This window comes from Schistocerca gregaria, chromosome 8 (genome assembly GCF_023897955.1).
Source record: "Schistocerca gregaria isolate iqSchGreg1 chromosome 8, iqSchGreg1.2, whole genome shotgun sequence".
NCBI lineage: Eukaryota > Metazoa > Arthropoda > Insecta > Orthoptera > Acrididae > Schistocerca > Schistocerca gregaria.
The window spans coordinates 86,268,500-86,284,642 of NC_064927.1; positions in this window are offsets into that span (position 1 = coordinate 86,268,500).

Here is a 16,143-nt window from a genome sequence, read left to right on the forward strand (position 1 = left end):
GGGAGATGGCACCACATCTGCAGAGACAAATCACTAATTCCAATAAATTCCGAGGAGGGGGCGATGAGCTGTAACGCCGCTTTCAGTCCCATCCCAGATGTGTTCGATGAGGTTCAGATCCGGTGAGATGGGAGCCAGAACATCAATTGGAACTTTGCACTCTCTTCCTAGAAGCACTCCATCTCACGGCTAGCCTTGACGTGCCGCATTATCTTGTAAAAAATGCCACTGCCGTCGGAATACATGACCGTCTTGAACGGGTGTACGTGGTCTGCAACCAGTGTTCGACATTCCTTGGCCGTCATTATGCCTTTCACGAGCATAATGGAGCCACTGCCAGCTTGTCTCCCTACCGCCGTACAGGTGTGAACGCTCGGTTGATGAAGAATGTATCAGGATTCATGACACCAGGCGCTAACATGGCCACAAGTTCAGACGTAGTTGTACATGTCGTTGTGTCAACATTGGCTGAGGCATGGGTCGTAGTCTGTGGAACCCCATAGTTAACAGTGTTTCGTGCACTGCGAGTTCATACACACTTGTATTCTCCCAAGCATTGAAGTCTGATTTTGTTCCGCCACAGTTCCAGTCCTGTCTTCTTTTACCAGGTTGCCCCGCCTACGACGTCTGATATACATAATGAGGGCTGGCCGTCCATCCCCAACATGTTTTCGCCACGTGTTAATGTCACTCACCATGGGCGTGCAGTTTCCGAAATGCTCGTGCCGAACCTCCGGACCACCACAGTCTGCATTCGACAAGACTGAGATAGATCACACCCCCATTCTACACACGGGCAGCACACTCACTAATACAACATGCTCCGTGCGTGTGATTTACTAGCATTCATTTTCGACAGATAGCTGTGCTATCGGCTGGACAGCTTTATATCAATAGTGGTTCGGTGATCATAAAGTTGTGACCGATCATTGTTGCTACCTGGACATACTAACCAGTCTAGAACCGTACAGCTAAATTATTGACCTGCAAATGAAGTAATCTGAAGAAACTCGGACAAGATTAACAAAATGTTGTGTGTTTGTTGTTGTTGACGTGTATAGTTTGCTTGTTATCATCTTGATACCTTTACATTGGAAATACCCACACTAAAGGCATTTTAATTAACGGAGTCTGTAAATGCCGTCAACAGAAGAATGACTCGCAACAGCACCCAAGGAGGCAACCTGTGGCACAGTATAGCCGCAAATCTTGTGCGCTGTTCCGTTTGCACAACAGAGCTTCCTTGTAGTCACTTCACTGGTTTCAGAACCATATGCCGTATAGCCCACATTTAGTATATACAGGGTTGCCTAGATACTCTGGTATGCAAAACTTAAGGACTACGTAGCTTTCGCTTGTCTCATTCCCAAGTAACGTAGTTCCATGAAACTTGGACTATACAGTCAAAGAATATATACAGTATAGCACGAAAGCTAACTGAAAAAAATACCCTATGATACAAGTGAAATAACACTTTTATTCTGATAGAAATTACATTGAAGTCACCATGATATATGATGATCCACTGGGCACTACAAAAAACTAGACGTGATTCTTAAATAGGGTGTATTACCATCTCTTTTCGTGTAAGTGTACACAAACCATCCATCAGCATTGAGGAATATGTTCGTTTTGTTTGTGCAGATGTTGCGTTCCGAGCAAGCATCATGTTGAACGGTTGTACTCGCCTCCAAACCTTTGAACACGGTACACTCACCATTGAACTTCATTGTGACACTGTAGTCTTTCTTCTGGTGGGTCTGCTCAGGAATACATCTGTCCGTGACTTCACTTTTAAGGATGACAACGCGCCACCTGATGGAACAGCGCACGTGGATGACCTTAGCCTAGCAGCTGCAGTACCGCGCTTGTGTAGGACAGGAACGCCCTACCTCAAGAATTCCTTACCGATGGAATTCCTAGCCATGGAAGCGCCGTGCATAGCTTGCGTTGCCGCCCGTGGTGGCCCACCCTCTATAAAGAACCCTGTTCCGCCTTTTATAATGTCCAAGGGACCATCATAAATCGCGATGACTTTAGTGTAATTATTGTTTTTGAGTAAATAAGTCCTTTCTAATCCCCTCATTACTCATTTCTTTCAATTAACTTTTGTACTACACTGTAGAAGTTCTTTCTTTGTCTCGACCAAGTTTCATCGAGCTATATTACTCGGTAGTGACACATCACGCAGTTATTTTCGTCCGTAGGTTATGCATATGAGTGCTCAGAAAATATTGCACATAATTTAAGATACGTAAGCCGGACTTCCGTTATCTGCACCAGGAGTGCCTATTTTAGGATTATGTAATGTTTTCTGGACGCTTTTATTCTGCGTAACCTGTAAAGTACGGACATAATATGCCGTCGGGTCGGCACAACGGCACGTAAAAACGGTACAGTATAACATGGCCGTTTTTCGCTGAAACTGTCCACTAACGTATTTCAGAAGTTGACATCCAAATACACTTGTTCAAAAATGGTTCAAATGGCTCTGAGCACTATGGTCATCAGTCCCCTAGAACTTAGAGCTACTTAAACCTTACTAACCTAAGCACAACACACAACACCCAGCCATCACGAGGCAGGGAAAATCCCTGACCCCGCCGGGAATCACAGTTATTCAAGTAGACGTTCAGTACGCTGGTCTGTAACTTCAGATCTAGATTAACTCTGCCAATGGCTGTTTTTCCACTTTTCTTCTGTCTTTCTTATACAATTGGTGCTGTCTCCGTAGAGTGGAAAGCTCGTTAGACGGGCGCACGAGTTTAGAGTCTGCTTTAGGCAGCGACCAGTCGGCAGTTAGAGACCCAGGCATTCTCAACACCCCCCCCCCCCCCCCCGCCTCCTCCCAATACGCGCGGCAGAATGGGTGCGGAATACGCGTTCCTCTGTCGAAGAAGATATCCTTGCAGTCTTTTAGTCACATAAGAGATCTCTAGTCAGATGTAGCTTCCCTCAATGAGTGTGAACGTTCCCTACGGTGCCTCAGAGTAATGTCCAGTTTAAAATTTCAGAATATGGCCTCCCGTTTGTGTCACGCTGTTATTTTGGCGATTTTACGCTGTGCCTACTCGCAGAGCTTCTCATTCGTCCATTTCAGAACCACGTGATGGCGAGGCAGAAGCCTCGTGGCGCTAGCTGCCCGCCTCTGAGCGACTGGCTGAGGTACAGTGTGATAACAGTAAGAGTAGGAAATTCGTTAATGCTGTTACACAATTCTCATTCTGCAGATCGCGGAATTTCCTGAGTGGATGGGAAGCGATTTCCAGCTCCGGAAGCAAGACAGCTCAGTTTCAGATCGCTTTTGGAGGACGCACTTTCTGTCAGGTGTTCAAAAATGGTTCAATTGGCTCTGAGCACTATGGGACTCAACTGCTGTGGTCATTAGTCCCCTAGAACGTAGAACTACTTAAATCTAACTAACCTAAGGACATCACACACATCCATGCACGATGCAAGATTCCAACCTGCAACCGTAGCAGTCGCACGCTTCCAGACTGCGCGCCTAGAACCGCGAGACCACCGCGGCCGGCTGTCAGTTTGTTGGTCTTGGCCTTTGTTCAATGATGACTCTGCTTCAGGCTTTGATAAAGTACACTTTGCTTTAGATCCTCGATCAGTGGTGATTTTGCTTTAGACTTTTGGTAAGAACACATTGCTTTAGGTCATTGATGAGTGATGGCGATGCTATAGGCTTTTATAAAGTAAACTTTTGCTCGGGCTCCTGATGAGGATAAACAACTGAGGTTAGTAATCGATGTTTAGAAACGTATCTAACTCGCCCCCTCAGGAGACGAGGACATTATCTTAAGGTAACCCACCAGCTTATTCGTTTAAATGCACAGTTTTGGCAATCTAATGGTGTCTGATCCTGTCTTCTAGTGTATTTGCTACACTTACGCAGTTACTCGCCGTGTCCGTGAGTTATTCACTTAACTGTGTTTTGTCTCCCATACCCAACTGTTCCAAGATTATAATTCAGTTGTATTCCTTCATCCGATTATTAGTGGTTCTTTTTAAGACTTCAGTGGGTATATTCCATGTTCGCGGTCAATAAATCTATTTGTTATACCGTCCATTTTATGCCATTCATAGCTAGAAGATTCCTCCTCGCATTAACCTACATAAGTGAGTGGTGCGGTGCCCATTTTTTGCGCGCTTAATTGGGCCGTTATTAATTATCACTGAAATAAGACGTTTTCCCATTACCAACTTTGATTTTGCAAAAATAGGCATAATGTGTGATGGAATAGCAGCAATCAGTGATTGTACAATGTTACTTATAATCCGTCATGATTGCAAAATATTTTTATTCATATGACCAGTTTCGGTTCATCCAGAACCATCTTCAGATCTGATATTTCGGTTACATGAGTATCCCGTCCAAATCCAGCAACTTTCACATGCTGCGTCACTGTGTTTTATGTGATGCAGCATGTGAAAGTTGCTGGATTTGGACGGGTTACTCCTGTAACCGAAATATCAGATGTGAAGGTGGTTCTGGATGAACCGAAACGGGTCACATGAATAAAAAAAATTTGCAATCAAGATGGATTATAAGTAACATTATCCTTGATTTCAATTCACTTGCATGACAATTTGGTGTGGTTCCTGATTCTGCTGGGCACCATAATTTGGTTTTGTGGATCATAGGGGCGTGCTCCGACCACAACCGACGCCCCACATAAGCTCTGAATGATGGGAACAATGCTCGGAAAGACGCAGCAAAGATAATGGAATTTTAATTAAATCGAAGCAACAATAACACGAACGTTATAAGCATATAATAACTCTATACTTAAGATACACAGCCTGAACATTATGACCAGCTGCCTAATGCCGGCATGTGCACCTCTGGCAAGTGTAACAGAAGTGACGAGGCGTGCCCGCAAGCAATAAGGCCTTCGTAGGTGGCTCGAAGAAGATGGCACCACATCTGCACATACAAGTCACCTAATTCCCGTAAATTCCGGGGGAGAGGGGGGGGGATGACCTCCACGTCACGTTCAATTACAATTCAGATGAGTTCGATCAGGTTTAGATCTGGTGAATTGGGGGGCGGTGAGGATGGGAGGGAAGCACATCAACTGGAACTCGTCACTATGTTACTCGAACCATTCCATCGCACTCCTGGCCCTGTGACATGGCCCCTTATCTTTTTGAAAAGTGCCTCTACCATTGGGAAACATGATCATCACGGAGGGGAGTACGTGGTTTGCAACCAGTGTATGATACGCCTTGGCAATTATAGTGACTTGCATGAGCGCCACCGGACCCACGGATGCCCATGCGAATGATCCCACAGTACAGGTGTCAAGGACCTGTTCTCCTGGAAGACGAAAAATTTTGCGCCCTCCCATCGGCATGATGGACAAGGTACCGCGATTCATCAGACCATGCAATGCTCTGCCACTGCACCAACGTCACCTCGATGGTCAAGTGCCCATTTCAGCTGTAGCTGCCGATATCATGATAACATTCGCTCTCGCACGGATCGTCGGCTGTGGAAAACCATCGTTAGGAATATTCGGTGCACTGCGCAGCATTAAAGTTCGATGTTAGTTTCGTCAATGTACGCCGCCTGCCCTGTTTTGCCAGTATTCCCAGCCCACGACGTCCGACATGTGTAATGGGAAGTACCCGCCCAACACCATGACGTCTGGACGTGGTTTCACCTTAGTTTCGCCACGTGTTGATGACACCACAGCACTATTCGAACACCCGACAAGTCGTGCAGTATCCGAAATGCTCGCGTCGAGCCTCATGGCGATCACAATTTCCCATCGGTCAAACTGAGAGAGCGTTCTCCTTCCCAATCTATATACTGACCGCTCGCTGTACATGCACCGTACATGTGCCTGACTGTCAGTCATTCCTCACCAGGTGACGCTGCTATTACCTGTACTGATTTTTGTGGTTAGTAGGTTGGTGGTCATAGTGTTCTGGTTAATTAGTATATTTTTTATGGTACAACAAATATAGACGATAGTCATTACCACACTCACGTTAGATGGAAGTGTAATATGGCATCACTCATCGTGTGGAGACTGATCCACCATGCAAGACAAAATCCTGGGTTATCAGAGATGAACAACACTGATGGGTCAATGGTGAGCAACAGTCTGGCAATGCAGTGCAAAACAACACTGATGGGTCAATGGTGAGCAACAGTCTGGCAGTGCAGTGCAATGCTCGATGCAGTTCTGCGGCGGCGCCCTCCGGCGGCCCTAATATAGTATGTAGTTGTTCCCCACTCGTAGAGTCCCTGCTGCGGATTTTACTGTTTAAACTAGTTTTTAACTACAGATTCCTGATGTACGGGTTGACTATTCGTTAAGTACGGAAAATCAACCAACGTTCAATTATTGATAAAGCAAAATGAAAGCCAGCATAACATTTTCCATTGAAACCAATATTTACAGAGTTATCGCTACTCTTGTATCGCTCAGGAACAACAAGACAGAAGATCTAAAATGATCATATCACAACATTTCATTGAGGTGTTTCGTCCTAACGAAGCCAAGGGGGCCGTGGGTTTGGCAACAGGATAAGGTCTCAATGGGCAGGGCTACTTGGAGAATGTCTTTCAGCGACAGTGAGAGACACGCCTCCGACCTGAAGACACATATACTGGAGTAGAACTGTCTTTAGTGATGGGCCCGCTACGAACTGAGCCCTGATGACCAGGTAATGTACATGTACTTCACAAATATCGATTTTCACCCCATTTGGTTCTCTTCTTCGAGGCGGTGGTGCATCTTTTTTTTCCCTCAGTGAGTTAATATTGTTACTCTAGCGCCCTGTATATTCCGGTAAAGAAAGTGGTCCATGCCACTTTCAGGTTTACCATTGCTATACTTTACCAGCCCTGAACTATCAGCCGGCCGCGGTGGTCTCGCGGTTCTAGGCGCTCAGTCCGGAACCGCGCGACTGCTACGGTCGCAGGTTCGAATCCTGCCTCGGGCATGGATGTGTGTGATGTCCTTAGGTTAGTTAGGTTTAAGTAGTTCTAAGTTCCAGGGGACTGATGACCACAGATGTTAAGTCCCATAGTGCTCAGAGCCATTTGAATCCTGAACTCTCGTTGGTTTTATTTTGTCATGCAAATGTGTATTGTTTGTGTTTTACCTGCTGTGTATTGCTGTACTGGTTGAGGAAGGTTTCCTGCGTATTGAGAACCAGTGCGGAGTGGCAGAGCGGTTCTAGGCGCTATGGTCGCAGGTTCGAATCCTGCCTCGGGCCTGGATGTGTGTGATGTCCTTAGGTTAGTTAGGTATAAGTTGTTGTAAGTTCCAGGGGACTGATGACCTCATCAGTTACGTCCCATAGTGCTCAGAACCATTTGAACCATTTGAGAACCAGTGTTTGTGACCTTTGACGTGTTTCATTGGCTGTTACGGTTTCAAGATGAAGTGGGTGTTTGGGAGGGCTGTGTTGATTTCTCAGTGTAACTATAGTATCTGGTCATGAGTTTCATCTGCTAAGGAAGTTACGTCATCTAATTATGGCCTCAATATATTTACTTGCTGCTGTTTAGATTTTATTAAGTCTTCTAGGAGCTTATTTTCATTGTGATTAAGTAAGATGGCCAGTAAATGGAGAGTCATTTCCATTGGATGTGGAATTTTTCTCCAAAATAACTGCGACTTTTTGTGTCTGTGTTTCTGGGATAAAGTTTGTCTGACTAAGTTGCATTCAGTTATTTTATTTCTCCAACCTTGAAATCAAAACAGACAAAAAATCTCCTTTTTAGATATCACAATAGAAAAATACATACTGCGGTTTTCAATATACAGGAAACCTATATCAATCAGTAGAACACTCAACATGTTGACCCACCAAGATACCTCTGTGCTGAAGCTCGCGTTTGTGCTTTTTGCAGGTTTCCGTCCCTGTTGGAGGCCAGGCCGTATCGTTCAGTTGACATGATTGCGGTTGATTGTATTCTTCTTGTATTGCCTAGAGCCACTTGGTTTCCCTAGCGTTGCCTGTCTGCTAGTGGCAGCAGCGGCGTTATCGATATGTAGCAAGTGTGGCCCTATCTTGGTGTGACGTCATTGTTCTTCCGGGTCGTGTGAGTGAGCAGTTCGGTTGGGCACTGCGGAGAAGCTGAGAGGGCAGTGCCAGATGACGCCGGCACCGCCGGCAGCACGCATGCACTGCCGTATGAAAGGACAGCGGTCGCAGGGGCACCCGGCCTGGTCGTCAACCGGACCCAACCAGCTTTAAGCTGAGTGGATTTTAATCCTAGCAGTGAAACCTCCACCATCGAGAGATCTCGCAATTCTCCAGTGACTTGGGTTCGTGTTGCTGCTCGCAGAGTCGCCGAGACGAAGAGCAGCGAGTGCAGTGCTTGGGGAAGGCGCATCTAATTAGCTTTCCTCGGCTTCTTGTTACTAATTGCTGCATTGTATGTGTTACTATATGTTAAGTTCAACCAGCGTTATTTTTCTTGCCTGGTGGGCGCTAACGCCCCTGTGACCTTCCTTGGATGTTGGTGTATGTAACGGCAGTGTACGTTTCCTCGCATTGCCGCTGCTATCCGGTAAGACGTGTAGCTTTGACAGTTTCCTTGATTTGTAGGTCGGCTGGTGTTTCTTCTGCTGTGGTAGTAGTGGTTCTTTTCTCCTTTCCGACGCTCAACCGACAGCATTCTGACGATGTAGTGCTCACCGACGGTTCCAGCTTTGGCGTTAAGTTCCATCATTGCATTGGTTATCGGACGTTAGGTAGCTTCAGCAGATTATCATTAATCATGTTATACTGCCACTAGTCTGAAATACCATCTTGTGAAGCGAATGCAACTCTTGGCTGCCTTTCTCATCGCTCGCGGATGTGTTTTTGGCCTGACCTACGCAGAGGTTGATTTCTGGAGCACAGTCTGTGTTATTATTTTATTATTATATAACTAAGTTACCATCATTTGTCTCACCTGTTTAGTGATCAGTTCCCTGTATTTTAAATTAACTTTCGCTATTGCTTTGTGTTTGTTAAATTTTTTTTCATAATTGCCGTTCTTGGCGTTAAAGGCCTTTACCCGTGACTGTCGCTACTTGTCTCAAAATTCTAATGTGGCAATTGTATTTTAGCAGTTAACCTTTAAGACCTTGGTGATTTGTTTTCAATATTTTAATAACTGTAGTTTGTAGGTTACAACAAGTTAAACAATTCTTGATTTTATTGCCATTAAGGCCTTCAGCTGTGGAAAAGTTCTTAATCTATTGCCATTAAGGCCTTCAGCAGTGAAACAATTCTTAAATTATTGCCATTATTTTAATTTGTTGTTGATTTTAAATAAATTGTGTGTGATTAAAAGAAAAGCCAACCAATAGCGGGCCCGTCCACAGTCATTACCGAATCCTGCCTTTCTTGACCACAAGGTCTGAAATCGTAAAGTAGCGAAATTTGCCATTTCAGTTACTGCTAGTTTGATGTGCACATATTTAATTAGATTATATGTTTCTATTCTCTAATTTATCTTCAGATTTTAAGTAGTTGCCACAGAAACCCGTCTTGTCTACTCAGAACAACATATGAAAGTACTCTGATATGTCTGACAAGACGGGTTTCTGTCACAAATAGTTGAGATTTGAAAATGGTTCAGAGGATCGAAAAATGTAATATAATTAAAAATGTGCAACTCAGACGAAACAGTAAACGAGAATTATTATAAATATCTTAACAGTTACTGAATCTCTCAAGACAGTTATGTCTTCTGTGGTATAAGTAACAAACAGCATCGAACAGTTCTCCACACTGTAGCTTCGCAAAATGTTTTACTGATACCCAATGGTCACTCTAAATACAAAAACACGTTTGAAGGGGTATAAATACCAGACAGAGCTGAGAACAAGTATAGCAATACTAAGCCTAAAATGTGACTTATGCCACTCTCTTACGGAAACATATACACTCCTGGAAATGGAAAAAAGAACACATTGACACCGGTGTGTCAGACCCACCATACTTGCTCCGGACATTGCGAGAGGGCTGTACAAGCAATGATCACACGCACGGCTCAGCGGACACACTAGGAACCGCGGTGTTGGCCGTCGAATGGCGCTAGCTGCGCAGCATTTGTGCACCGCCGCCGTCAGTGTCATCCAGTTTGCCGTGGCATACGGAGCTCCATCGCAGTCTTTAACACTGGTAGCATGCCGCGACAGCGTGGACGTGAACCGTATGTGCAGTTGACGGACTTTGAGCGAGGGCGTATAGTGGGCATGCGGGAGGCCGGGTGGACGTACCGCCGAATTGCTCAACACGTGGGGCGTGAGGTCTCCACAGTACATCGATGTTGTCGCCAGTGGTCGGCGGAAGGTGCACGTGCCCGTCGACCTGGGACCGGATCGTAGCGACGCACGGATGCACGCCAAGACCGTAGGATCCTACGCAGTGCCGTAGGGGACCGCACCGCCACTTCCCAGCAAATTAGGGACACTGTTGCTCCTGGGGTATCGGCGAGGACCATTCGCAACCGTCTCCATGAAGCTGGGCTACGGTCCCGCACACCGTTAGGCCGTCTTCCGCTCACGCCCCAACATCGTGCAGCCCGCCTCCAGTGGTGTCGCGACAGGCGTGAATGGAGGGACGAATGGAGACGTGTCGTCTTCAGCGATGAGAGTCGCTTCTGCCTTGGTGCCAATGATGGTCGTATGCGTGTTTGGCGCCGTGCAGGTGAGCGCCACAATCAGAACTGCATACGACCGAGGCACACAGGGCCAACACCCGGCATCATGGTGTGGGGAGCGATCTCCTACACTGGCCGTACACCTCTGGTGATCTTCGAGGGGAAACAGAATAGTGCACGGTACATCCAAACCGTCATCGAACCCATCGTTCTACCATTCCTAGACCGGCAAGGGAACTTGCTGTTCCAGCAGGACAATGCACGTCCGCATGTATCCCGTGCCACCCAACGTGCTCTAGAAGGTGTACGTCAACTACCCTGGCCAGCAAGATCTCCGGATCTGTCCCCCATTGAGCATGTTTGGGACTGGATGAAGCGTCGTCTCACGCGGTCTGCTCGTCCAGCACGAACGCTGGTCCAACTGAGGCGCCAGGTGGAAATGGCATGGCAAGCCGTTCCACAGTGTGGCGATACCTGTAAGACACCGCTAGCCCACGCCTCTCGCGGTGTGCGTTTAACCCCATTGAGATGACGCGCCAAGCGCACGCCCAGCGGCTGTACGATTAATTAAATAATCGGCGTGCGAATCACAGTTGAAATCTCTGGTCCAGAGGGACGTGAAGAGGCTATGGTCCAGAGAGAGAGTAGAGTCAGTCGAGTCTTAGTCAGTCTTAAGAGTCAGTCGAGCTAGAAAGTGTCTTGTGAAACGATCATTCTGTGGAGAATATTAGTGTGATGATTTCTTTTATATGTGTTGTGTTGTTTTCTTCGATGAGTAAAAAAAAAAATATAGGTAAAATAAATTTTTGTGATGTCCAGCAATAAGTTCATTCCAGTAAAAATAGAACCACTTCCCTTCACCTTTAGTCACCCTTTTTTCTTTCTTTCCTATCCTAGGCAAATAAAAACAAAAAATTACCACCATTCCCTTTTTTTTTTAAATTCCGGACATCACACTGGCGACCGTTTACAGGACGCCAATCTTCGGATTTTACTGGAATGAACTTAACAATGGCAAATTAAAGTAAAATCATACGTGTAGTAATATTTATTGTCTTGTACATGGGCTAAAAAACTGTAATTTTCTCTTTCATGCCCAATATGAAAACGAGAGCTAACGTTGTTTCAAGATTAACAAGATTTCTGCAAGCTTCAACGCAGCGCGGTGAGTAGTGCAAAAGCATTTGTTCTGCTATGCCATTGTCCAGCGTGCGCCTCCCGCCTATTCTAACTTTTATTCCCATTTCCCATGCCTTTCCCTAAACAAGAATCATACCCTTTGTCAATGGAATTTCTATTATTGTAACATTGAAATTCAACAGTAAGATATGCAGAAGTCATTGTTATGAGTCAATCCTGTTTGTTACGTCATGTCACCACTTTCAGATTAGCTACGCGAATACGGTTACAACCACAATAATAATTCCGACATTTTTGGAAATTCTATCAAGTAATAGTTATTACCGTCTAACTATTTAAATTTTATTTATCTTTTGTACTTTGCAAGCCATCGCCATTCTGGGTGTACTATTTGTATATTTCACGTTTGTTAATTATCGGCAAAAATGGAACAACAGCAACAGCAAACTGATAACGGTGATGCTACTGTATCATCAGCATCCCCTTTCCTAGGCTTTTCCAGCCCAGAATCTATGGAATTTACTGCAGGTGTATCACATCAAATAATACTAAGTAACGAAAGTAATTCATCAGGTGACACACCCAATAATCCTGACCCTATGGAAAACGATAGTAGACGTGTCCAACTAGGGATTTCCCACTCCGATCCTAATTTGCACAACTCTAGTGAAAGGAACAATGATCCAAACATTGATCCGAATCAGTACGGAATTTTAATACAACTTCTTACGCGAAGTATGGATAGCATCCTTAATGAAAGGTTTAATAAACTAGACACTAGATTTGATAAACAGGAGCAGAGTACAAAAGAATTAAACAGCAAAATCGAACAATTGTCTTCTGAGGTAACATCTACTCTGGAAAAACAGGCTAACCTAATCTCAGAACTTAATTCAAAAACGACACAATTGACCGAAAGTTTCAACGAATTGTCATGTCGTGTAAACACTCACGAAAATTCCTTTGTTAAATATCAAACAGTGACAAATTCCGAAATGCAGTCATGTAAAACCAAGTTGGATCAGGTCACGAACGCTCAGGCTCAGGTCAATGATCTAGTTCAGAATTTCGTGCAAAATCAAGCCACCTCACAAAATAAAATTTCGATGGATATCGAAGGTATTACTCAACAAGTTAGCGTAGTATGCTTACAACAATTAGAAATGAAAGAAAAAATTTCCCATTTGGAGGAAAAAACAGAATCGCTTTCTTTAGAGTGTAACGCAAACATTGCAGAAAAATTAGTGCACGAATGTGGTATTTGCAACAAGCTCATTGAGCAAAGGGTAGAAACCGCTACAAAAGAGATTTTACACCAGGCCATGTCGCAGGTGCAAACCGAGACCAACACTTTAAAAAACCAAATTTCTCAGTTAACTCCCGATTCTAACGTAGTTACTGTTCCGCCTACAACCCCACTCACAACGAGTTCACCGCCTAATTTCACTGTGCAGTTTGTTCCACAGTCTAACAGCGAATCACTTGCGAGCGAAAAACATCAAACAGAGTCGCTCTCAGTGATCGCACAAAACAGCAATTCTCAACCACCCTTGTGCCATGAAGTTTCACCAGGGAACAATAGTTCAGGCCCTATAGTGCCTGCCGGTATTGTTGACGGTAACATGATTAAACATGCCTATTTTCCAACGTTCAGTTCCGATGATACCCAAGCGGTGCACCCGATTGTTTTTATTAGGTCTTTTGACGGAATGGTTCAAATGGTTCAAATGGCTCTGAGCACTATGGGACTCAACTGCTGTGGTCATTAGTCCCCTAGAACTTAGAACTACTTAAACCTAACTAACCTAAGGACATCACACACATCCATGCCCGAGGCAGGATTCGAACCTGCGACCGTAGCAGTCGCACGGTTACGGACTGCGCGCCTAGAACCGCGAGACCACCGCGTTTGACGGAATGTTTCCGCACAACTGGTCAGATGCGGAAAAGATTTTTTTTGTTGTAAGTAATCTGTTGAGGGGGCGAGCATCCAGATGGGGAGCTGAAATAAAAAGGCAAAATTTAACTTTCAAGCAATTTGAAGAGGCTTTTCTGCAGGAATTCTGGTCATGAGCAAAAACAACTTCGACGTGAAGTTCACAGTCACGAACCATACAACCCTCGTAAAGAAACTTTGCGTCAATATTTTGAAAGATACCTGGACAAAACACTTTATTGGTCAAAACCGGCCGATCTTGCCGATGTGATTAACACCTTAAAAAGTCATTTACCCCTGCATTAGCGGACACAATTAATTGGTGTTCCGGAAACTAACATCAAGAAATTTCTAGATTATTTGGATGAAGTAGACCTTGTGTTTAGAGGAGATTCAGGGAACACTCCACATATTTATAATGCTAATTCCAACTCTCGCCAAAACAATTGCCATAATTTCAATCAAAATAACAACAGCGGTAACATGTGGAATGCAAACCCGCTTCCTCAAAATCAGGGGCAAAAATCACAACAGCCCAACTTCACACAATATTCGCAGCAATCTTGCGATCCCCGATTCCAAAATTCCAACAATTACAACAGTTTTGGTAATGGTCAATTTTACCGAAAAAGTAATAGTAATGGCAACAGACGCAATGGTAGTTTCAACAACAATCAGTACTCCAGAGGCAACAACAACCGTAACCGAAACAACAACAATCAAAACAGACGTCAGGATGGAAGATACAACCCTGGTTATTTTGAGAGAAATTCGCCATATCAGCAGAATAATTCAAATTGTCAAAATTCTAGAGTCAGTTATCCACCCCCGCAGTGGGGAAACCCGAACTATACACCACACAACTACAATTATATGTTTCCGAATGCACGACACTTTGTACCAACAAACAATGCTAATAATCAGGACTGCGGTAATCAAACTCCACCGAATACCAAACATGTCCATGAACAAAGGATAAATATTATTGAGGTAAGTGATGACCAAAATGCGTCGCCTAATAACGCGGCGGAAAACATGAGCAGACCGGCGTAAGCGCCCAACCCCCGGTCGAGAACGTGAGCACGGGCGCAAATAATCTTGCAAATTGTTTTTTGAGATTCCAAGACGTACACACTATGGAACATGACCTTCTTGCCGAGAATAATAAGTCTAGTAATAACGACAAAGTAAAGGTAACGGTTCAGGCAACTGCTGTTTTATCGTTAGAGAAATCCATTGTAGAAGTGTTATTCGACACTGGAGCGTCAGCAAGCGTGATTTCTAGTTCCCTGTACTTGGATCTAGATAAAGGTTCTAAACTTCCGACGTTTCCAGTGCAGAACTGCCGAATCATCGGTGCCACTGGAAACAAATCAAAAAATGTCAAATTACAAGCTCTTCTAACTTTTGTTGTTTCCAACGTGCATGTTCGTTATCATTTCCTTGTTGTGGACAATTTAACAGTTCCATGTCTTTTCGGCATCGATTTCTTAAATCAGTATCGAGCAGTGATTGACTTAGGGAATGGTATCTGTCAATTGACGGTTGAAAAGCAAAGAATTTTGATACCTTTATCTAAAACAATTAATAACAACAATTCTTATCGGGACGTACGTCACTTGAAAGTACAATCTGTGCCCATCACTAATTTTTCTATGACAAACAATTGCAATTCTTCTTACAATGCTGATAGTAAAACTCTGTGGGAAAAGTGTGCCGAAGCCTACCATCTAACTGATTTGCAAAAACAGAATCTGTTTCACCTTCTTCAACAATTTTCAGTAGTCTTTCAAGATAAACCTGGTATCATACGTGGGTATGTGTACAAGATGGATGTCAAACCCCACCTAACATTTTGTCGTACACACTACAATATACCGTGGTCTAAAAAACCAGCGGTTATGCAGGAAATTAACAGAATGCTACGTTGGAAAATCATAGAAAATTCGCACTCGCCGTATTGCAACCCTTTGTTGTCAGTTTCGAAACCCGATGGAAGCGTGCGTCTTGTTCTCGATGCACGCGAAATCAACAAAATTATTATACCGGTAAATACTCGCCCTGTAAATCTGGACGAACAACTCCTGAAATTTCACAACGCCAAATTTCTGACTAATATCGACCTACGATCGTCCTACTACCAGGTTCTTCTACATCCTGAATCACGTAAATATACCGCATTTTTGTGCGAAGGACGATCATACCAATTCCGTGTTTTGCCATTCGGGTTACGAATAAGTGCAGGAATCTTTATCGAGGCGCTTGACGACGTCCTCGGGCCAGATTTACTTTCACAAATCACTCCCTATGTGGATGATTTAGTTGTGGCGACTACCACCTGGGAAGAACATGTCGATCTTCTAAGACAAATTTTGATTAAATTCGCCGATGCAGGCGTGACAATCAATTTGGAAAAATCAAGGTTCGCCCGACAACA